This window comes from Papio anubis, chromosome 1 (genome assembly GCF_008728515.1).
Source record: "Papio anubis isolate 15944 chromosome 1, Panubis1.0, whole genome shotgun sequence".
NCBI lineage: Eukaryota > Metazoa > Chordata > Mammalia > Primates > Cercopithecidae > Papio > Papio anubis.
The window spans coordinates 47,649,045-47,672,914 of record NC_044976.1 but is presented as its reverse complement, the minus strand read 5'-3'; the positions used below and the strand labels follow the sequence as shown (position 1 = coordinate 47,672,914).

The 23,870-nt window shown below is 38.6% G+C and overlaps 1 protein-coding gene and 1 non-coding gene across 9 annotated transcripts in view; one reads left to right on the top strand and one right to left on the bottom strand.

The window, feature by feature from the left end:
- AGBL4 (ATP/GTP binding protein like 4) overlaps window positions 1–23,870 on the top strand; it is a 1,449,848-nt gene that overhangs the window by 808,758 nt on the left and 617,220 nt on the right. The gene's annotated exons all lie outside the window — the stretch shown is intronic.
- On the bottom strand, window positions 4,934–5,039 carry LOC116272555. The gene has a single exon (XR_004181209.1). It is a non-coding gene; the product is annotated as a small nucleolar RNA U13 (small nucleolar RNA).

The window sequence follows — 23,870 nt, the reverse complement described above, 5'->3', positions numbered from 1 at the left end:
GTATTCTCTACTATTTTAGTGGAAAGAGTATAGTCTTTGAAGTTAAACAGACCTGGACTTGATGTTTATGTCTCCTCTCACTAACAGTATTATCTTGAATTACCTAGAACTCAAAATAAATCTCTGAGGTAGGAATGTTATTGTCTCATTTTATCACTTACGAATCTGGGGTTCAGAGGGGTTAAGTAACTTGACCAAGGTCCTACTCCAAGTATGTGAAGGAACTGAGCTTGTACCCAGCTCTATAAGAAGCTTCCAAATTTATCTACATAATTATAAATATTCAAAATTGCAATTTGGTAACTTGGAGATTACCTAGTAGCCTCCTCATTTTGCAGATGGGAAAACAAGGCCTAGAAAGAGCTTTGGTATTATTACCTTCATTTTACAGAAGGGAATATGAGAAAAGAAGGGATAAAACTCCTGAATTCTGTACTTTTCTAGAACTGCCTAGTGGTTTGAAGTATTCTTGTTGAGAAGGGTTTTGCCACCTCTCTTGATGGAAGGGCTACTTACTCTGTTAGATGGTGGTGTAAAGGAAGCTATTGTGGAGTGATGTGCGTAGAGAAATTCTCTCTTTTCCTTTCGTTAACATTGGAATGACTTTTATTTGCTTTGACCTTGGGTTTCTTTTCATCATTAAGAGGGATATATTGTGTGTTTAAATATTGCATTATTAATAATATTTGCCTGAGTGCAGTGTCATGATCAATTTTTCATGTGTATCATTCTTTATGCAGCACTAGTTGAATTTCAAGCAGAACCTTACCTTCACCTCTCCTCCCCTCAGTGAGTCTTCAGCAAGAAGAATGGCAGGCCTGAAACTCCTTATCCACATGGGAGATCAAAAATGCCTCCCTAGGTCAGCCTGAAATTCTTTTTGAGATTAGGGCATCATGAGGCATCTGTGAGGAAGTGGTGGGTATCTTTCTAAACCTAAATCTTGTAGCAGAGAATCCAGTTGGTATCAAAGCCCCAAACGTCCCTTAATCTCCTATGACTCTATTGTCTCATCCAAGTCTCCTCCCTCCCTTCCTTCCCACCTCTCCCCTTCCATCTTTCCTTCTTAAAACATTCCTGTCAATGGACCTCTGCATTCTGATTGTGAGGCAGACACTCACAGAGCAGTATGACTGGCAGTATGATCTAGGAAGATAAAAGCTCCCTTTACCTTAAACTATATTAGTTTAAGGTAAAAGTTTAAAAGTAGGGACCGTATTTATTTCTGCTCAGAATTATACTTATTTTTTAACCCCTGTGTGGGTGAAATTTTATTAATACACTTGTCTCCCCAGGTAGCCTCTTGGCATATGGCCAGATTGGCATATAGTTCATCTCCCAGAACTCCAGAGAATATTTGAAATAGGGGACAGGTATGCTTGCCCCCAAGTTCACTAATAAATCTAGTTAATGAAAACTGCATTACTTTGGTGATTTGTGCATGAATCTTTTCACCCCTTACTGCTAAATACCTCTTCTAAGGATTCAGCCCCAGAAATGTGTGGGAAGAAGCCCTAGGTGGGGTTTTCATGTTTACCTCAGCAGCCTTTCAGATGCTTTTGATGCAACCCATAGGATCATCTTTCTTTTATCCACCTGTTTGTGTGTCCCAGGGCTTGGAAGATGACTAACTTGGTGGGCTAGACTGGATGCTTTTTTAGAATAGGGATCATATTTTATTCATCTCTGAAACCACAGGTTCCACAGGTGACTGACGGAGTGAACACTCAGGATGTTTGAGGAAGGAAGGAAAGGGAGAAAAGAAGGGAAGAGAAGGGAAAAAATACAGGAAGGGAGTGCTTCCATTCTGTCACCTATTCCACCAGGGGAAGGAGGTTTTGTGTGGTTCAGTGCTCATAGCGTAGTGGTTAGAGGAAGGTTATGAAGTAACCCAGGCAGACGTGGTGCTGTCTACAGCATACTTAATCCCTTTGAATTTTAATTCACTTTTCATTAAGTGGGAATGATAGTTTCTGCTTTTTAAATTTATTATAAAACTTAAGCTAGTATATGTAAGATACTTGACATACTATATGCTGTATACTAAGTACTCAATAAATGTTACATTTTATTAGTACATATTTTTTTAATCTTATTGTCTCTCTCTCCAGGATTTTTCCGATTTCTTGCCTTCACTGTGAGCCAGAAAATTTCTTCCTCTGGAAGCCCTTTTTTTTTTTTTTAACTGGTTTTTCTAGCAGCTTTTATTGACTATTGAGTGTTTAACATTAATTATTTTTCCACTGAATATACTGCCTTTATCATAACTATCTTCATATATATTTGTACATCATTTATATTATGAATTATGTTTGTATGTATATGTCTATATTGTTTCCAGACTATCTTTATTTTATTTTATTTTTTTATACTTTAAGTTCTAGGGTACATGTGCACAACGTGCAGGTTTGTTACATATGTATACTTGTGCCATGTTTGTGTGCTGCACCCATCAACTCGTCAGCACTCATCAACTCATCATTTACATCAGATATAACTCCCAATGCCATCCCTTTGCCCTCCCCCCTCCCCATAATAGGCCCTGGTGTGTGATGTTCCCCTTCCAGAGTCCAAGTGATCTCATTGTTCAATTCCCACCTATGAGTGAGAACATGCAGTGTTTGGTTTTCTGTTCTTGCGATAGTTTGCTGAGAATGATGGTTTCCAGCTGCATCCATGTCCCTACAAAGGACACAAACTCATCCTTTTTTATGGCTGCATAGTATTCCATGGTGTATATGTGCCACATTTTCTTAATCCAGTCTGTCACTGATGGACATTTGGGTTGATTCCAAGTCTTTGCTATTGTGAATAGTGCCACAGTAAACATACGTGTGCATGTGTCTTTATAGCAGCATGACTTATAATCCTTTGGATATATACCCAGTAATGGGATGGCTGGGTCATATGGTATTTCTAGTTCTATACCCTTGGGGAATTGCCATACTCTTTTCCACAATGGTTGAACCAATTTACAATCCCACCAACAGTGTAAAAGTGTTCCTATTTCTCCACATCCTCTCCAGCACCTGTTGTTTCCTAACTTTTTAATGATTGCCATTCTAACTAGTGTGAGATGGTATCTCATTGTGGTTTTGATTTGTATTTCTCTGATGGCCAGTGATGATGAGCATTTTTTCATGTATCTGTTGGCTGTAAGCATGTCTTCTTTTGAGAAATGTCTGTTCATATCCTTTGCCCACTTTTTGATGGGGTTGTTTGTTTTTTCTCATAAATTTGTTTGAGTTCTTTGTAGGTTCTGGATATTAGCCCTTTGTCAGATGAGTAGATTGCAAAAATTTTCTCCCATTCTGTAGGTTGCCTGTTCACTCTGATGGTAGTTCCTTTTGCGGTGCAGAAGCTCTTTAGTTTAATTAGATCCCATTTGTCAATTTTGGCTTTTGTTGCCGTTGCTTTTGGTGTTTTAGACATGAAGTCCTTGCCCATGCCTATGTCCTGAATGGTATTGCCTAGGTTTTCTTCTAGGGTTTTTATGGTTTTAGGTCTAACATTTAAGTCTCTAATCCATCTTGAATTAATTTTCGTATAAGGAGTAAGGAAAGGATCCAGTTTCAGCTTTCTACTTATGGCTAGCCAATTTTCCCAATACCATTTATTAAATAGGGAATCCTTTCCCCATTTCTTGTTTTTCTCAGGTTTGTCAAAGATCAGATGGCTGTAGATGTGTGGTATTATTTCTGAGGGTTCTGTTCTGTTCCATTGGTCTATATCTCTGTTTTGGTACCAGTACTATGCTGTTTTGGTTACTGTAGCCTTGTAGTATAGTTTGAAGTCAGGTAGCGTGATGCCTCCAGCTTTGTTCTTTTGACTTAGGATTGTCTTGGCAATGCGGGCTCTTTTTTGGTTCCATATGAACTTTAAAGCAGTTTTTTTCCAATTCTGTGAAGAAATTCATTGGTAGCTTGATGGGAATGGCATTGAATCTACAAATTACCTTGGGCAGTATGGCCATTTTCACGATATTGATTTTTCCTATGCATGAGCATGGTATGTTCTTCCATTTGTTTGTGTCCTCTTTTATTTCACTGAGTAGTGGTTTGTAGTTCTCCTTGAAGAGGTCCTTTACCTCCCTTGTAAGTTGGATTCCTAGGTATTTTATTCTCTTTGAAGCAATTGTGAATGGAAGTTCATTCACGATTTGGCTTTCTGTTTGTCTGTTACTGGTTTGTAAGAATGGTTGTGATTTTTACACATTAATTTTGTATGCTGAGACTTTGCTGAAGTTGCTTATCAGCTTAAGGAGATTTTGGGGTGAAATGATGGGGTTTTCTAAATATACAATCATGCCATCTGCAAAAGGGGACAATTTGACTTCTTCTTTTCCTAACTGAATACGCTTTATTTCTTTCTCTTGCCTGATTGCCCTAGCCAGAACTTCCAACACTATGTTGAATAGAAGTGATGAGAGAGGGCATCCCTGTCTTGTGCCAGTTTTCAAAGGGAATGCTTCCAGTTTTTGCCCATTAAGTATGATATTGGCTGTGGGTTTGTCATAAATAACTCTTATTATTTTGAGATAAACCCAGCATTTCCAAAAGTGTTCTGGGAAATAGATGTTAGTAGGTATTACATAAAGGAAGGATTCATATTTAAATATGTTTGAGAAGTACTGGATTAAAAATAAATTAACCAGATTCTTTACAGCAGGACTTTTTACAACACTGAAATATGCTAATACACATTGTAATTCTTCAGAGGGGACCAGTGCATACAGCATTTCCTGAAGTTATTTGATTATAGAACCTCTCTCCCTCTTTTTTCCCCAGAATATCTCATGGAATTAGTGTTCTTAGCAACATACTTGCTCAACACTGCCCCAAATAATTACCACTTTTTTTTGTAACTGTCAAAGCACAATTCCACAAATTCTCTTTTTATTTACTGAAGCATGCATTAACAGTTTTTTTCTTCACATCAGATGAGTAATGGGCCAACATCATAATAAGGGTTGAGAGAGGCACAGCTCACACATTATTGTGAAAACTTAATCATCATGATTAACAAATTTTTTAAACTATCATTGGAAAACTTAAACAAATAACAGTGACAAAAACTTCCCTGAATCTCCTAGGTTGTGTTTATCTGTGTGTGTGTGTATATATATATACATTTTATGCACACACACACACACACACTTTTTTTTGTTTGTTTGTTTGTTTTTTTGAGAGTGAACCTTGCTCTGTCACCTAGGCTGGAATGCAGTGGCGCGAACTCGGCTTACTGCAAGCTCCGCCTCCCAGGTTCACGCCATTCTCCTGCCTCAGCCTCCCCAGCAGCTGGGAGTACAGGTGCACGCTGCCACGCCCAGCTAATTATTTTGTATTTTTAGTAGAGACGGGGTTTCACCGTGTTAGCCAGGATGGTCTTGATCTCCTGACCTTGTGATCCGCCCGCCTCGGCCTCCCAAAGTGCTGGGATTACAGGCGTGAGTCACCGCACCCGGCCTATATGTGTATATTTTTAAAGGGAGTTTTAAATTGTATTTTAATTTTCATTAATCTATTCATTTCAGAAATATTTCTCAGTATTCATTCTTTTCCAAGCACAGTAATGAACATCACTGGAGTGTAGAACTGATAGGAAAGAGGCAAACAAACTTTCAGTTACATGTAGAGTGATAAGAATCTATAGGATAATGTGGAAGCTCATTAGAAGAACACTTAATGCAGCTTTGAGGTACCCGAGAAGGGTGCGTGGAGGAAGTGACGTTGCTGATGGAATCTCAAAGATAAATAGGATTTAGCCAAATGAAAGTAAGTAGTTGGGGAGCATGAGTATATAGGCAAAAGGAAACATGTGCAGAGTAGTGAGAGAGGTATGTTGAAAAAAATTCAGTGAACTGAAAAATAAAAGTGAAAATAGTACATTTTATTGTAGCAAATTTAGAAAGTGAAAAGTACACATGAAACAGCAAAATCCCCTCAGATTTCTCCTCTTAAAGACAACTCAATATCATACCCTATTTCGTCTTTTTTTCTATGCATTTTCCATTTACATAGTAGAATTTTAGAATGTATATAAAATTCTGCTGCTCACTTGTAATATTGTATTGTGAGAATGTGTACAAATTGTGAAAGATTGCTTTGAAACTTTATTTTTAACGGCTGATTATGCATATCTGTAGGTGCATAGGTGCGACTTGTTGTGACCCTTCAGTTATAAGGGAGGAAATACAATGTACCAAGCAGTCCTCAGATATTTTCCTTTATCCTGTCTCTGGTGACAAGATTCCATAGTTAAGTCACTAGCTAGACATGTTTTACATTAATCTCCCCAAGGCCACCCGTAAGGCATGCAGGGTTCCAGGCAAAGATTTTTTGTGACACCTATGTCTATATAAACAGTTTGATTAAAAATTGTATTACAAAATTTATAGACTCATGCGAGGTCCATGAATTTAGCTGAAGATTTAGAATAATGTGTACAGAAGATACTTAGGTATTTGTTTATTGTTCAGTGAGTGCACATGAAGTATCCGGAGCCATCTTTTCATATTCTTTATTGTCAAATGCATAGTTTCTGGAGATAATTTTGTATCTCCTACATGCAGAAAAAGCTAGCACTACTGTTATTACTCACAATGCATGGCTTTTTGGAACATATTTGTAATGAAACAATATAGATCTTCTTGCCTCAGCAGTTTCCTAATACTGTTTACTTAACGCTGGTTACATCGTTACTCATGATGCTTTAGCATTCATGGTACCCCCACAAATACTGGTTTCTAATGATGAACACAAATGCAGGGCTCATCTTAAGTATACAGAAAAATGTGAATAGATAATTTATTTGCTGGTTATGTTAAATGTACCATTAGGAATTGTATATCATAAACATGGATTAACACATCTTCCAACAATGTTTTCTCTTGAATTCTAGCTTTAGGTCATAGTCCCTACGTTTCTACAGTGTACTCTGTTAGAGTTGACTGCACAATGTTAACTGTCTTTCACATACCACCACCAGCAGGAAGAATAAGCAAGGAGCCCATATACTGAGAGAAACTGCTCTGTTTGTGCAAGGAAAGTTTGTTCTCAAATGGCACACCTCATTAACGGCCCAAGAGACTACAACATTCACACTTGGATTGGACTTATTGGAGATACAGAGTAGCAATTTTGAAAGACTTCAAAGAAGATAGATATCTCATAATAGGGACAGCTACTTCTGGAGGACATCTTAGCACTGTAAAGAGACTGGTAACTACTTAGCAGAGGGGGATACAGGATTAAGGATGCCTGCTGCCACCCATGCTATCTTCAGTTGCTGTAAACCCAGAGACAGCACCTTGATTAGAACATAGATGGGCAAGAGCCAATGCCTGGGTCCATACACAGCTCAAGTCCAGAGGTTGGTGGTGGGCTGTCAGTATCTCAGAGCTCTAGACTCTTCCTGTGTCCAACATAAATGAGAGTCACCCAAAATGGGCCCAATCTTGTATGATTCCATGAAGGAAATACACAGAAGTGATCTGCTTACCCAGGTATCTTATCCTGGAACTGGGACATGGGACAAACCCATAACCATAAGTTCTGGGCCTTCTCAGAGCATCTGATTGTCTTTACTTCTGGGGAACTAGAAAGATTGAGAACACCCTAAAAATGAGAAAGGAGGGCTGAGACATGCCCTGCCCAATTGTCACTGCTAGCCCTGGTTGATCAGCACTGGAGGAGGACTGAGAAAATTTCAAGTTAGGCACATCTACTGACCAGGACCCAGAGGAAGCAGGGCTCAGGACATCCTGCTCGGACTTCACAGCCAGCCCAGGTACTAGAGAAGCACATAGACATTTTTCAAAAGACACTCCAAAGTGTGGGAGGGACCCCACTTACCACAGTCAGAAGGCATTACTGAGCCTGGCTCAGCAGTTTCAGTTCTGGCTCAGTGATAAGTTTCAAAGAAATAATTCCCACCTCCCCCTCAGAATTATACCCACAATAGGTAGCTAGGGTGTTGAGTGGGAGCTGAACACTTTTACTTCAGAGAAACATGCAATTCCCACTGTTTTGAAAGAAAAGCCATGTCCTTTAAAGAAAACAGCTAAATCCCGAAAACTACCATGGAAACCACTGGAAACCCAGTGACATGCTCCTTGCATTATGAGGGATAGATAGTAATAATAATTACAGTAATCAGTGTAATAAAGTTTATTAATACCTGATATATTTGAGGAACATGCTAAATATGTATGTTTCCTTTAATTGTACTATAGTCCTACAAAATAAGTATTATCTCCATTGATGATATGAAGAAATCAAGGCTCAGAGAAGTGAGGTGATTTACCCAAGGCCACTCAGTTGATAAGTTGCAAGGCCAAGCCCATGTGATTTTGTTATGCAAGTTCTTTGCATTGTATCTCACTGCCTTTTGTAAGTTGGTTTGCAGGTACCCTCTGAGGATGCAGAAAGATCCCTGCTTTGGACGCAGACAGGATAGTGTATAGGAAGATACTGGAAGCAACTTGCATGACTTGCGACTCCTGTCCCCCAGCCTAAGACCCGGCCATAGTGCTTGTTGCCCCCCTCTCCTTCCCTGCTTGAAGCACTATCCATCCTTCAAGCCTATTGACTCTTCCCAAGCATGCCATTAGATTTTTTTTTTCATAATTTCATTTATACATCAACATCTCATTTCTCACTGGGCTATAATTAGGCTACTTTCTTTTTTTTAAGTAAACAAGCATGCATGTGAAGCCTCTTGGTAAATGACCTTCCAACTGTTAGCTGGCCTTGAAAGTATAGTTTTCACTGGAAACCTGGAGGTGGCAACTTTTCTCCTCTTACAAGGTGTGTGGAAATTCAGAGATCTGTATACTAGCTACTGTGTGACCTTGGTCAGGTTACTGCTTCTGCCTGGATCAGTATAAAATGGGGATGAGAATAGGAAATTTGGAGTAGATAAGATCTAGCTAGTGGCAACTTGCTAGCTTGTTCTCTCTCGCGCGCAACCTGACATGCAGCAGTGGTGTGAAATTGGGCACACACATCTTAGAATACCCTCCTGTGTAATCATGGGGCGGTGTGGTAGAAGAGAAAGAACATAGACTTTGGAGTCACAGAGCTGTGGGTTTAAATCTGCCTATTTCTATTTGTATGATTTTGGGACAGTCATTTAAACTGTCTGACAATTCAGGCAATTGTATCATATCCCCAGAGTCTCCAGGGCATGGATTTTCAGATGTCATTCTGCAGAATGATTAAGAGTAGCAGATATTTCTGTGATGTCTCCTCCCCGACCCCACCACCTTGCAGACATCTGTGGACAGAAAAACCCATCTCCTGATCCACCTCCTAAGTCACCTCCCTCACTGAGCCTGCTCCCTTGGCTTTTCTGCTTCTCTATAAGGTCAGAAGCATTAGCTTTGTGCTGCCTTCAGCATTCTGAGTTTTCTGAAGCTGATGAATTATGATTCCTCCATCCCCAGTCCTTTTACTTCTGGCTTGAAGGCATTGTGCTCCCTAGCTGCTCCCTGCTACCAGGCTGTGCCTTCATAATCAGAGGTTTAGGTTGGTTGTAATGATGATGGATGAGGCAGAAGAATGGCAATGGGTACTTTCTGAAGCCCAATCATAGGGCTACACAGGGAGCCTGGTGTGGCCCCTGAGGCCCCATCATGCTCCTTGGAGGGTGTCTGGGGCACTTCTCCATGTTTTATTCATGGGCTCAGGACAATGGTGCATGTATGACAAGTATATCTGATGAAATGAGACAGTCACCACCACCATCTCACTTTATAGTTACCAACTCTTCATTCTCCTGGCTAGCCACCTGGGGAAGAAGGGTTTTCTCTCAGCTAGGTGTTTCCCCTTTCAACCAACATTTTCTCACTTGTTTCCTCACTCATTCATTAGAGTTCTGTGTTTCATCACACCACACAGACACATGAATTCTGTGATCCCCACAATGCTAGATACCTTTTTATTTTTTATGGTTTTAATTTTTAATTTTTAATTTTTGTGGATATATAGTAGGTGTATATATTTATGAGGTATATGAGATATTTTGGTACAAGCATGCAATGCATAATAACAACATCATGGGAAATTGGGTGTCTGTCCCCTCAAGCATTTATCCTTTGTGTTACAAACAATCCAGTTATAATCTTTTGGTTATTTTTAAATGTACAATTAAATTATTATTGACTAGAGTCACCTTGTTGTGTTATCCAATACTAGTTCTTATTCAATTTGTTTTTGTACCCATTAACTGTCCCCACCTCCTCCCTAACCAGCTCCCCAACCCCCACTACTCTTCCCATCCTCTGATAACTCTATCTCCGTGAGTTCAATTGTTTGGATTTTTAGGTCCCACAAATAAGTGAGAACATGTGATATTTGTCTTTCTGTGCCTGACTTAACGTAATGTGTCACTTACGTAATGGCCTCCAGTTCTATCTATGTCATTGCAAATGACAGGATCTCATTCTTTTTTGATTGCTGAACATTATGTCCATTATGTATAAGCACCAGATTTTCTTGATCCATTCATGTACTGATGGACACTTAGGTTGCTTCCAAATCTTGGCTATTGTGAACAGTGCTGCAGCAAACATGAGAGTGCAGGTATTTCCTTGATATACTGATTTCCTTTCTTTAGGGTACATACCCAGCAGTGGGATTGCTGAATCTTAGGATAGCTCTATTTTTAGTTTTGTGAAGAACCTTAGACATGTTAAGTTGAGGATCTTACTCACTGTAGTTGGAAACACAGGCTTTTTCATCAAACTGCCTGGATTCCAATCCTGTCTTCTACTTATAGCCTTGTGACCTGATACCAAATTCTCAAACTGTGTTTTGCTTTCTTCATCTATAAAATAGGGACACAAATACTACCTACATTAAAACAGTTGTCTGGAAATAAATGAAATAATACACAAAAATGCTTGGAATGGGACCTGACACATACAAAATGATCAATAGAAATTATTAAAGCACAAAGCATTCCATACAATGGATACTCATTGGTGGCTCTAAAAACTGAGGGTAAGAAATGGTGGAAAACTTTTCAAGTTCAACAAACTACTAATGATAGAGGTGGGGTTCAAAACCAGGCAGTCTTATTAATTATCTTTAATATATGTAGCAGAGCCATGGGATAGGGTTAGGTGGCAAGAGTGGTGAGTAGAGAATGATGTGAGATTAGACAAATGAAAGCAAAACAAGCCATAAGAAGTTGCCTGTCTCAAATTTTAAATCTTATCCTTTTCTCCCTTACTCTTTTCAATCTATGATTTCCTAAAAATAGTTCCTCTGGTCAAATCCTGGATTCCTGTCATTTTTGCTGCTGTTTCCCTTTCCTAGAACACTTTTTATGCCTGATCCTGGGTGAGGCTGGACTGACCCCATCCTGTCTTTCTTGCCTTAGCTCCAGCAACTTTCTCTTCCACATCTTCTGTTCTGCCATTAGACACCCACTCTTAGGCTTCCCAATGATGTCTGATTGTGTTACCACCAGCCCCATTGCCTTTGCTTTCAATGTGACCTCAGCCTAGAATCCTCTCTCTGCCACTCTGCCTGGAAACTCTTACTCTTCCTTCAGGGCCCAACCCAACTGTCTCTGGGAAGTCTTCCAGGACCCTGCAGGTAGAGTTAGTCAATCCCTGCCCAGTCTGTCTCCCTTCCTCCTGAATTTCTCTTTCACAGCATTTATCATCAAATTATCATTGTCTATTTCTGGGTCTGTCTCAGTTTAGTCCTTGAAGTAAGGACTATGTCTCATTTTTATCAGGGTCACTAGAACCCAGCATAGGTCTGAGGGAGCAGCAGATGTGTATTTGTGTTTGAGAGTGTGTGTATGTGTGTGTGTGTATGTCTGTGTGTGTGTGTGTGTGTGTAGATTAGGTAAATTGAATAGGATTGCACAGAAGTGAGCTGGGCCTTCAAGCATGACTGTGAGGTATAAGTAAGAAATATAAAGAATTAATGTTCATTAAATCCAAGACTAGATTCAGGCTAAGCGAACAATGTCTTTGAACCCAGACTTTTCTTTTTCCCTCCTCTTTTCCTCTCTCCCTCCCTCCCTCCCTCCATTCCTCTTTCCCTCCATCTCCTTCCTTCCTTCCTTCCTTCCTTCCTTCCTTCCTTCCTTCCTTCCTTCCTTCCTTTTAAAATTATGAAATGCCTATTTTGTGTTTGGTGCTGGAATACAGAAGAGCAGCCTCTGATCCTGACCCCATATTACCCACTTTATGAAACTTCCTCAATGATGGGCTCACTCAGGCACCCTAGAGTCCTCCAACATAGCCCCTCAGGCCATCTCTTCTGTCTTTTGCAGAGTTCTAACATAGTACCTGGCAACCACTGATAGCCATCATCAGCCAGCAACACATTGACTCAAACCATTTTTCCAGTATTCTTTCCACAGATTCTAGGATAGAGCAAGTTAACTGTGCTTGGAGCATTTTTACACTAGGTGCCTCATGTCATGAATCAGCCTTGCTGGTATAGGCACTGAGACAGGATATAATCCATATCTTACAGACAGGAAAACCAGAGAACTTATGAGACAGTCCCTGTTCAAATATGGGCATAGGCCTGGTAAAATGCATTTCACCATGGATGGTCTTGCTTTTTCACTGGCAGAACCATTTGCAATAGCACTGGGGCTATTTTACACTAGAGAACCAGCTCAGTCTGGATTAACAAATGGCATATGGTTATAAAATGGTGAGAGTCACTGTTGGGAAAATGATATGTTAGGGCTGTTTCCCAAAGAGCAGTAGTTCTAGTAATTGTTAACTTCTACATCTTTGTTTTTGTTTTTCCACTTTGTTCTCCATGCTTTAATGTATGTAGATGATTTGGACTGACTCCTTCCTGAGGAGTTCTGTGAGTTACTGTTTTATATGTATGTATAAGGCTTCTGGGTCAAACTTAAGGGACCCTAGGAAACTTAATTCATTCACCATATTATGAAATATTCCTTGAGCACCTGTTCCATGCCAGACCCTGTCTGGACAAGAAGAATATTAAAAGCATGGCACATTCCCTGCCCTCATGGAACTCACAGTCCAGAAGCAGAAGACACAATTGTACCAAATGCAACTGATGCAGAGATAGACAGAATTACACCAAATGCAAGATACAATTACTTGTTACAAGGCTGTGCTTAGGGACACTGAAGATGAGGTAGCCATTTTACATGGGATGTCAAGAAAACCCTCCTAGCTGCAACAACCCTTGAGTTAACTCTTGAAATATTCATGAAGAGATGCTTCCTGGCTGTTCAGGAGGAGGAAGGCCATTCTGAGCAAAGGCAGCAGTATGTGCCCGGAAGTAACAGTTTGATGTGTTCCAGGAAAAACAAGCTAAAAGTTCAGTATGGCCTCACCTTAAATTAAGGAATAGGACATGGGGAGAGATAAAGCTATAGATAAAGTATTGGGAGGTGAGAGTAGGCATGTATCTACTTTGCCTGGCTTGTTCTAAGGGCAATAGCAGGTCTCAGGGGGAGCAACATTTCCCATGTAACATATATTCCCAGTCTGTTAGTAATGAAGGGGAATTAATCCTTGTAAAGGAATTAAAATACCTGGATTCTGTTTATTTTTCTATCCCTTGCAGTGAACTTTTTTAAATATTGGAATATCTCCAAGTCTGTTTCGTTACCTATAAAATGGGAATAATATCTGACTTGCCTATTGTACAAGGGTATTTTGAGAACAAAATGAAGAAAGGAGTATAAAATAATTTATGAATTATAAAACTTTTAGTTATTATAATTATTTATTTGCCTTTTTATTATTAATTTGTGTTTATATTTTCAATGACATTTTGATATTCCTTAGATTATATGACTAGCATCTGTAATACAAAGGTTTGTGATTACTGTCCAGGGATATTATTTAATTCTAAATGTCATGGCCCTAACACTATTATAGGCATAGACATAGGAGAAAAGAAGGGAAAGAAAATGATATTTATTGAGCATTTATGTGCCAAATGCTATGCTAGCTTGTTTGCTGCCACTTAAGTCATTCTCCTAGTACTCTCATGAGGGCAGGTATTATTGATCTTATTTCATTTTATATATGCAGAAACTAAGGCTCCAAGATTTGTAATAAGTTATCCAAAGCCACTCAGCTAGCGAGTGGCAGAGCCAGGATTGGAAGCCTAATATGCATTAGTCCAAATCTTGCCATTCTTCTCTATATGTTGAGTTTTTTTTTGAGAAGGAGGACAGTGAGGGGGAGGGAGACAGGAAATGTTTTCAGGTGGGATATTTCAAGACGGCAGCCTCCAACCTTTTTGGCACCAGAGACTGGTTTTGTAGAAGACAATTTTTCCACAGACCAGAAACAGGAGGTGGGAGAGTGGGGAGATGGTTTTAAGATTAAACTGTTCCAATTCAGATAATCAGGCATTCGTTAGATTCTCATAAGAAGTGTGCAACCTAGATCCCTCACATGCGCAGTTGACAATAGGGTTCTCACTCCTGTGAGAATCTAATGCTGCTGCTGATCTGACAGAAGGTGGAGCTCAGGGGGTAATGCTCACTCATAACCCCCCCACCACCACCACCTCCAGCTGTGTGACTCAGTTCCTAGCAGCCCAGGCACAAACAGGTACTGGTCCATGATCCAGAGGTTGGGGACCACTTTTTTTTTTTTTTAATTATTATTAAGTTCTAGGGTACATGTGCATAACATGCAGGTTTGTTACATATGTATACTTGTGCCATGTTGCTGTGCTGCACCCATCAACTGTCAGCACCCATCAACTCGTCATTTACATCAGGTATAACTCCCAGTGCAATCCCTCCCCCCTCCCCCTTCCCCATGATAGGCCCCGGTGTGTGATTTCCCCTTCCCGAGTCCAAGTGATCTCATTGTTCTGTTCCCACCTATGAGTGAGAACATGAGGTGTTTGGTTTTCTGTTATTGGGATAGTTTGCTAAGAATGATGGTTTCCAGCTGCATCCATGTCCCTACAAAGGACACAAACTCATCCTTTTTTATGGCTGCATAGTATTCCATGGTGTATATGTGCCACATTTTCTTAATCCAGTCTGTCACTGATGGACATTTGGGTTGATTCCAAGTCTTTGCTATTGTGAATAGTGCCGACCTACAGAATGGGAGAAAATTTTTGCAATCTACTCATCTGACCACTTTTTTAGGACATCAACTTTTCAGAGTTTATAAAGCCAGCAGAAAATTTAGTCTCTGAAGTGTTCTATAGCCCTCAAATAATTAGAAGCTATACAGTTTTCATAGTCCTCATGTTAGATTCTGATGCAGATACTACTCCTTATTTCTCTATTTCCAGTGACTTCTTATTATACTTAAAGTAACATTGGAAATTGTTACCATAATCTATAAGGCTCTGCATAATTTGATCTCTGCCTGCCTCTCCAACTTTATCTTTCTCACCCTTATTTCTCATAAACTCCAGCCACACTAACCTCTTCAGTTTTCTTATATATTCTATCCTTATGTCCTATGTCAGAATCTTGGCAGGAATTTGAGGATAATTTAATAAAGGGACAACTTACAAGGGTGTCACCTCAAGTTCTGCAAGGATAAGCACCATGTCTTCTCCTCTGGGGTCCTCCAGAGCATACTCAGATTCTCATTTAGTGTTTAGTTTTTAGAAAAGGGCCTGACATGTGTTAATAATAATGATAATGATTTAAAATAATAGAATAGGGCTATTAAGTGGCAGATACCTGATTTACACTTAGACTTTGGTTCCAGAGTCCATGGTCAATAAGTATTTTTTGAATTAATAAATAAAGAATGAATGCGTAAAATATTACTTTTCAGTCTCTAATTCATTTGAATTCACAATATTTATATTTAAGGATGATATTTACACTTAAGAAACACAATTTACATTGTATTTGCAATGTTTGTTACACTGAATATAACTCAAAGTAGAGTGAAATTAATAATATCTTCTTTTTTTAAATACCAATAAATATTCCTGCTCATTCCTGTTGTGTTTAAATATAAACTCCATTAAAAATAACTTTCCCTCTTGATTTTATATCTCAGTAATTAAAGCAATTTCTTAATGGTAAGAAATGGCACCCACCTTTAAAAGTCCCAAGAAGGAGTACAAATATTTAATTCTAGTTTTGCATGATGGCAGTTATCCCTTCTTCACAATCCCATTGCATTTTTAGTATTTGCCAGAGTTGTGCCAGCCACATGGCTCCAAAAACTGCCAAAGAAAGAGGACTAAACTTCAAGCCTAAAAATAAAAGGAAAAAGATCTGGATACATGTCATATTACTCTGACAGCGCCTGCACATTCTATTTCAATTCTACTGCATGCAGGCCAATGGGCACATCCAAGAAGTCCTTATCTCCCGTAACTTGAGAATCACCAGCAATTGGAATTTTGTCAAATATTTTGTCAACTGGCCTGGTTCCTCACCAATCATGTACCTGGAACCTTGGCAGCATTTTTAGATGACAAAATATCTTCTTTTGGAAATCTGTGCAAGTTGAAAGGCCATATTCTGTGCTGGCCTGTCTTGGCACAATGAGTACAGTTGTGAATACACTGTCTTAAAAGGATTGGGTAGTTTTCCTGGGGCAGGGCAGCCTGATGGAAGAAAGGTGTGAATATGAAGGTGAAGCAGCCAGAGATGTTGAGCCTGGAGAAGGGCCTGGCTTCTGAATTTGCCTGCTCCATGCCCCTAGGCAATTTTGCATATCTTGAGGGCTTCAGGCCTGGATTTCCTTATCTATAATTTGTGTTTCCAGTGTTGTTTTGAGAGTCCACTAGAAAATGTATGGGAAAGCACCTCGTAAATGATCAAGTTGTACCTAACTTTTGTTCTTTTACTATTATCTAAATTGCTAGTGAGGCCTAACACTCAGTCAAAAAAGTAGTATATTGTAAAAAGTACTAAAGTCAGAAGACCTGAGTGCAAATTTTAGTTCTGCCACTTAATTACCAGGTGACTTTATGCTATTCATTTAGCCTTCTGAGCTTTAATTCCCTAATCTATAAAACTGGAAATCATAAATTTATTCAAGAAACAGATTTTGAGCCTCCTTTCTGGGGACCTGGTAGTATGTGGATATGAAAAATAGAGGTGTTTATATCTTGAGAAGGAGACAGTAAGCAAAAACAGACAAGATTATCACCTATAACCTAATGCTGTTGCTCCATAGAGAAGTGGATTCAACCTAGATTGTTGCATCATTGTCTATTTCCAAACCGGATTTGAGGCAACAAACAATAAAAAGGAATATTAAAATAGCCCCTTGTCAAGACTCTTTCCACTACAATCTCATTTGGCCCTCATAATAATCCTATGGGATAGGATGAACAGTATTATTGTTATTCTCATATTCATCCATCCATTTGGTCACTTGACACATTTATCCAGAACCAATTATTATACATACAGTGCTGTAACTGCTGTCCAGTTATAAATATGTGTCATTTCTCCACAAGCAAATCTGAAAAGGTCCTGATTGGATGGCCTCCATACAACTGTGTGGAAAGGAAAAGATCCTTGGACTTAAAGGTGAGCAGCCTGGGGTTTGAATTCCCACTCTACCAGGACTGGCCGTGGAACTTTGACTCAGTTGTAGGGCCTAACACATAGCAAACTCTCATAAATAGTAAGAGAATGGATGAATGGATTGGTAGATGGATGAATGAATAAATGAATGATGCCACTCTACCTCATTGAGCTTCAGTTTGCTCACCTGTAAAATGGAAATAATGACCTCTGGATTCCAAGGTGATTGTGACGTTTGCCTGAATTATTGTACTTAAAAAGTTTCTATAAGTTGCGTGTCAACAAATATGCCTGATATGGTTTGGCTCTGTGTCCTCACCCAAATTTCATGTTGAGTTATGAATTTTTTTTTTTTTTTTTTTTTTGAGACGGAGTCTCTCTCTGTCACCCAGGTTGGAATGCAATGGTGCGATCTTGGCTCACTGCAAGCTCCACCTCCCGGGTTGACGTCATTCTCCTGCCTCAGCCTCCCGAGTAGCTGGGACTACAGGCGCTGCCACCACGCCCAGCTAGTTTTTTGTATTTTTAGTAGAGACAGGGTTTCACCGTGTTAGCCAGGATGGTCTCGATTTCCTGACCTGTGATCCGCCCACCTCGACCTCCCAGAGTGCTGGGATTACAGGCGTGAGCCACTGCGTCCGGCCTGAGTTATGATTTTAAGTGTTGGAGGAGTGGCCTGGTGGGAGGTGATTGGATCATGAGGGTGGATTTGCCCCTTGCTGTTCTTGGGATAGTGAATTCTCATGAGATCTGGTTGTTTAAAAGTGTGTAGCACTTCCCACTTTGCTCTCTCTCTACTGTTGCCATGTGAAAAAGGTGCTTGCTTCCCCTCTTCTGCCATGATTGTAAGTTTCCTGAGGCCTCCCCAGCCATTCGTTCTGTACAGCCTGCAGAACTGTGAATCAATTCAACCTCTTTTCTTCATAAATTACCTAGTCTCAGGTAGTTCTTTATAGCAATGTGGGAACAGACTAATACAGTGCCTGAACTCCTGATTCCTCTTATCCAGTGCTGACAACCAGTTTCTCCCTGGATACTATCTGCTCTGATCTAACTTGCCTGGGTATATTTGAGAAACCATTCCTTTTGGCCAAGTTTATTTAATCCACATGGAAATGTTGAGGTGGCAGTTGGATATATGAGTCTGGAAATGTGGCAGGAGGTGTGAACCAGAGATATAAGTTTGGCCAGTAGAGCCACAGAAAGATCAAATAGAATGAGGACAGCATTGCCTTTGACAGCCAAAATTACAGATGACATTTTCAGTCATTTCGGTGATGTGATGGAGAAAGAAGCCAGACTCCATGTGATGGAGAAAGCAGTAGGTTAAGGAATAAATTGGCATCAAAGAAGTAGCAATAGTAAACGTGGATTACTCAGTATTTTGGTAGTGGAGGGAAAGAAAAAGGTGAGGAGTTTAGGAAGGAGAGATGATGTTTTAAGTGGATGATTGTGGTTGACCACTCCATATTTCTTGACATACTTTTCTCCATTAGCTTCTGCAAAATCTATCTCTAACTGTTCCTCCTTTGCTTCTTTTTCCTCTACCTTCTCCTTAAAGGCTGTGTCTGTAGTATTTTTCTCTTTGGACTTTGTTTACTCACCTGGCAGGGACAACTTATAAAAGTCTCACCTGGCATTCAAGGTTCTCTAAGGTCTGGCTCTGGTATACTAGTGCAAGTTTCTTTCTCCCATACTGTCCCATGTAAGCTAAGCTCAAACTACTTGATTGTTTCCCAGTTCCAGAATTTTTCACTTTCATTCTTTCATGCCTTTAAATATATTCTTTATTTTGCCTAGAATCTCTGCCTGCTCCCTATCATCGCGTATGTAAATCTTCCTTGTTTAAGCCTCTGCTCAAATGTCATTTCTTTTAGGCAGCTTCAATCTCCCCTCCCTAAACTAAGGAATTCGAGCATATTCTCTATTTTTTCCTTATTGTAATTATTACTTTTGGCTTGTCCAAGAGTAGCATAAATGGTTTTGTAGGTATTGATATAAATGTCTGAGAAAATGTTGGATGGCCTCTTAGCAAGGAAGTTATACAGGTAATTTGAAGTATTGAAATTTTATGTTATTCTCTTGTTAGCAATTGTTTTGAAGATGCCCATTTCTGACACTATCCATCCACTCACTCACTATGTCATTTGACTACTCGGTAGCCTATATAAGGACTCTCCCCACCCACTCCACTGGCCTAAGAATGAAAAACCAGATTTTTGGTTCTTGATTTATTGACAGATCATAAATATTAGCATCAATATCAGTATCGTACATATTAACCTGAGTATCATTCACCTTATGCAAAATGAGGATTACAGTCTCTACTTTAGAAGAGGGTAATGATAAAATCCTTCTGAAACCAATGATTACACCAGCTATTTAAATGTCATCCCCTGTGAGGATTCTTCCTAGTGTTCCCACACCAGCATCTTCCACTTCTGTGTTTCAACATCATCTTGTACAAACCTCTGTCATTTTATTTTCATATACAATCAGTCTTCTATTATATGATAACATCAGAAATGGTTTCGTGTCATGTTAATAGCATAGGATTTAGTTTCAGGAAGATGAGGATTCAAATTCTTGTGCTGCTATTTCTTGGCTATGTGACTTTGTTAAGATTATTTAATGTCTCTGATCCTTAATTTTATGATCTATAACATGGAAACTTTATTAGGAAAAATGAAATGAAAAATGTAAAACATCTGGCAGACTGCTGGATACATATCAAGTTACTCTGTAAGTATTTGTAAATTCAATTTCATTGAATTGGTCCAGTTCATAAAGCATTATCTCTGCTTCTTATGTTACGAACTAATGGGGGGACAAAAATTAGATCATTGATTTCATTTTTATTAAGTGGCAAGGGTTTCAGTTTTAACCTGCTGTGAACCTCAGTAGTGGACTGATTGTCTGAAGGACTAGCATTTTTTTGTGGGTAAATAGAACAAATTGAATTACAGTATAAACAGCAGTAGGAATTCCTGCAGAGTAGTATTTTTCAACATAAGCCATTATCCTTGCCAGCCATATGTATAGACACAGCAAAGCTTCCATATTTATATTTTTTCATTAAAAACAAAATGATTAATTTCACAAGTTAATTTATTGTATTCGTCATAACAGCCAAATTCAAATTAAAGAGTCTAGTACTTAGAGCTATTAAAGACTGGCTTATTGAAAAGAATTTGTAATTTGGTGCCATTTTCTTAGTAAGAGCCTGTAGTTGTAATTTTCTAGCAAGAAATCTAAAATAGTTTTACAGAACCATTTTTCCTGATGCCTTATTTTAGAGATTTCAAATAGCCTCTGGTAATATTTAGAAATCTAATTACTTAATATGTTGCCTGTCAACTATGGGAGCAGCAACATGTAGTGGACAAGTTGCATCTTGAAGGTCAGAAGGGTCTACATTTGAATTCAGCTTTAGGCAAGTTCTTTAATCTCTCCAACACATTCCTTGTCTGTAAAATGGGACTAATAAGACTTCGTTTTCAGGGTAATTGTCTCAAAAGACTTGAAGCCAGTGAAATGACTGGCACCTAGTAAATGTTCCTTTTAAAATTATCTGCATTTATGTTTATCAATGAGACAGGATTTTCTTACTTTTAACACAGAAGATTTTCTGTTGTTGTAGTTGTGTTTTCCATGTGCAGCTCAATGAGACAGCATATGAAAGATTAAACTTGGGATCTTGTTTTTAATTGCCTTGGAATAAACATTATTTCTTTATGGTTTTGGATGCCATATTTTTTCACAATTACTGTTAATTTATCTGGTTATACTAGTATATATATTGACTGAAAAAAGTTTAGAGAATACAGACAAGCCTACAGGAGAAAACAAAAATCACCTGTGGCCTCACAATTCAGTTACAATCTCTGTTAACATGATGATGTATTACACTTATTCATTTTGTGTACATGCATATATTGTGTATATGCATGTTTGTGCATATATCTTTTATTATCAAATTTAGATTATAAAAATACTCTGGGTTTTTGCTGTTTTTTAAAATAATTTTTCATATAGCAATAACCCACAAACATTTTATATATATTATAGTTTTCAAAAATGTAATTTTAATGACAACAAAGTATTTCATCATATACATATATGTATATCATATATTATATATACCTTCATATGTATATATGTATGCACACATATACATATATACATACATATTAGGATATACACATATGCATATATATTAGGATATATACATATATGTATTCATATACAGATGCACATCATATGCATATATACTTAATTGAAAGAGATGCATTCTTTTTATTCATTTACATTGTTTCTAAGTATTGCTCTTATACATCACCTATTATCTCAGAAACAAACATTTTGGCATGTGAATTTCTATGCAGTTTTAATTGTTTCCTTAGGATAAATATTTAGCAGGGAAATTATAGAACCAAAGAAGAACATCCACATATTGTCAAACTGCTCCTTAGAAAATATTTTTACCAATATACAACCACGTTGAACTGTTTAAAAGAGTGTTTGTTCCTCAACACCCTTGACATACTACGTATTATACTATTTTTAATAGTTAACAATTTGATGGAGGAATATGGTATTTTAGTTTTGTTTTACATGTATTTAAATACTAATGAGATTGAACAACTTTTCATATGTTTTGATATTTTTATCCCTTTTTAATGAATTGGCTGTTCAAATCTGTAAAACTATGTTCATTTTTCTTTTTTTTTAAATTATACTTTAAGTTCTAGGGTACATGTGCACAACATGCAGGTTTATTACATATGTATACATGTGCTATGTTGGTGTGCTGCACCCATTAACTCGTCATTTACATTAGGTATATCTGCTAATGCTATCCCTTCCCCCACCCCCTCCCCACAATAGGACCCGGTGTGTGATGCTCCCCTTCCTGTGTCCAGGTGATATCGTTGTTCAATTACCACCTATGAGTGATAACATGCGGTATTTGGTTTTCTGTTCTTGCGATAGTTTGCTGAGAATGATGGTTTCCAGCTGCATCCATGTCCTTACAAAGGACACGAACTCATCCTTTTTTATGGCTGCATAGTATTCCATGGTGTGTATGTGCCACGTTTTCTTAATCCAGTCTGTCACTGGTGGACATTTGGGTTGATTCCAAGTCTTTGCTATTGTGAATAGTGCCACAATAAACATACGTGTGCATGTGTCTTTATAGCAGCATGACTTATAATCCTTTGGATATATACCCAGTAATGGGATGGCTGGGTCGAATGGTATTTCTAGTTCTAGATCCTTGAGGAATCGCCACAGTGTTTTCCACAATGATTGAACTAGTTTACAGTCCCACCAACAGTGTAAAAGTGTTCCTATTCCTCCATATCCTCTCCAGCACCTGTTGTTTCCTGATTTTTTAGTGATTGCCATTCTAACTGGTGTGAGATGGTATCTCAATGTGGTTTTGATTTGCATTTCTCTGATGGCGAGTGATGATGAGCAGTTTTTCATGTGTCTGTTGGCTGTATGAATGTCTTCTTTTGAGAAGTGTCAATTTATTTTTTATTCTAAGTTCTGGGATACATGTGCAGAACGTGCAGGTTTGTTACATAGGTGTACATATGCCATGGTGGTTTGCTGCACCTGTCAACCTGTCATCTAGGTTTTAAGCCCCGCATGCATTAGGTATTTGTCCTAATGCTTTCCCTCCCCTAGCCCCCCAACCCCTGACAAGCCCCAGTGTGTGATGTTACCCTCCCTGTATCCATATGTTCTCATTGTTCAACTCCCACTTATGAGTGAGAACATGCAGTGTTTGGTTTTCTGTTCATGTGTTAGTTTGCCAAGAATGATGGTTTCCAGCTTCATCTATGTCACTGCAAATCACCTAAACTCTTTCTTTTGTGGCTGCATAATATTCCATGGTGTATATGTGCCACATTTTCTTTATCCAGTCTATCATTGATGGGCATTTGGGTTGATTCCAAGTCTTTGTTATTGTAAATAGTGCTGCAGTAAACATACATGTGTATGTGTCTTTATAGTAGAATGATTTATAATCCTTTGGGTATGTACCCAGTAATACGATTGCTGGGTCGAATGATATTTCTGGTTCTAGATCTTTGAGGAATTGCCACACTGTCTTCCACAATGGTTGAACTCATTTACATTACCACCAACAGTGTAAAACCATTCCTATTTCTCCACATCCTCACCAGCATCTTTTGTTTTTTGACTTTTTAATGATTGCCATTTTAACTGGTGTTAGATGGTATCTCATTGTGGTTTTGATTTGCATTTTCTTTTATAGATTAACAATAATACCCTGCTCAATCTGCATCATGAAGATAAAAAACATTTGCCATATAAAATATTTTGGTGTCTTCTGG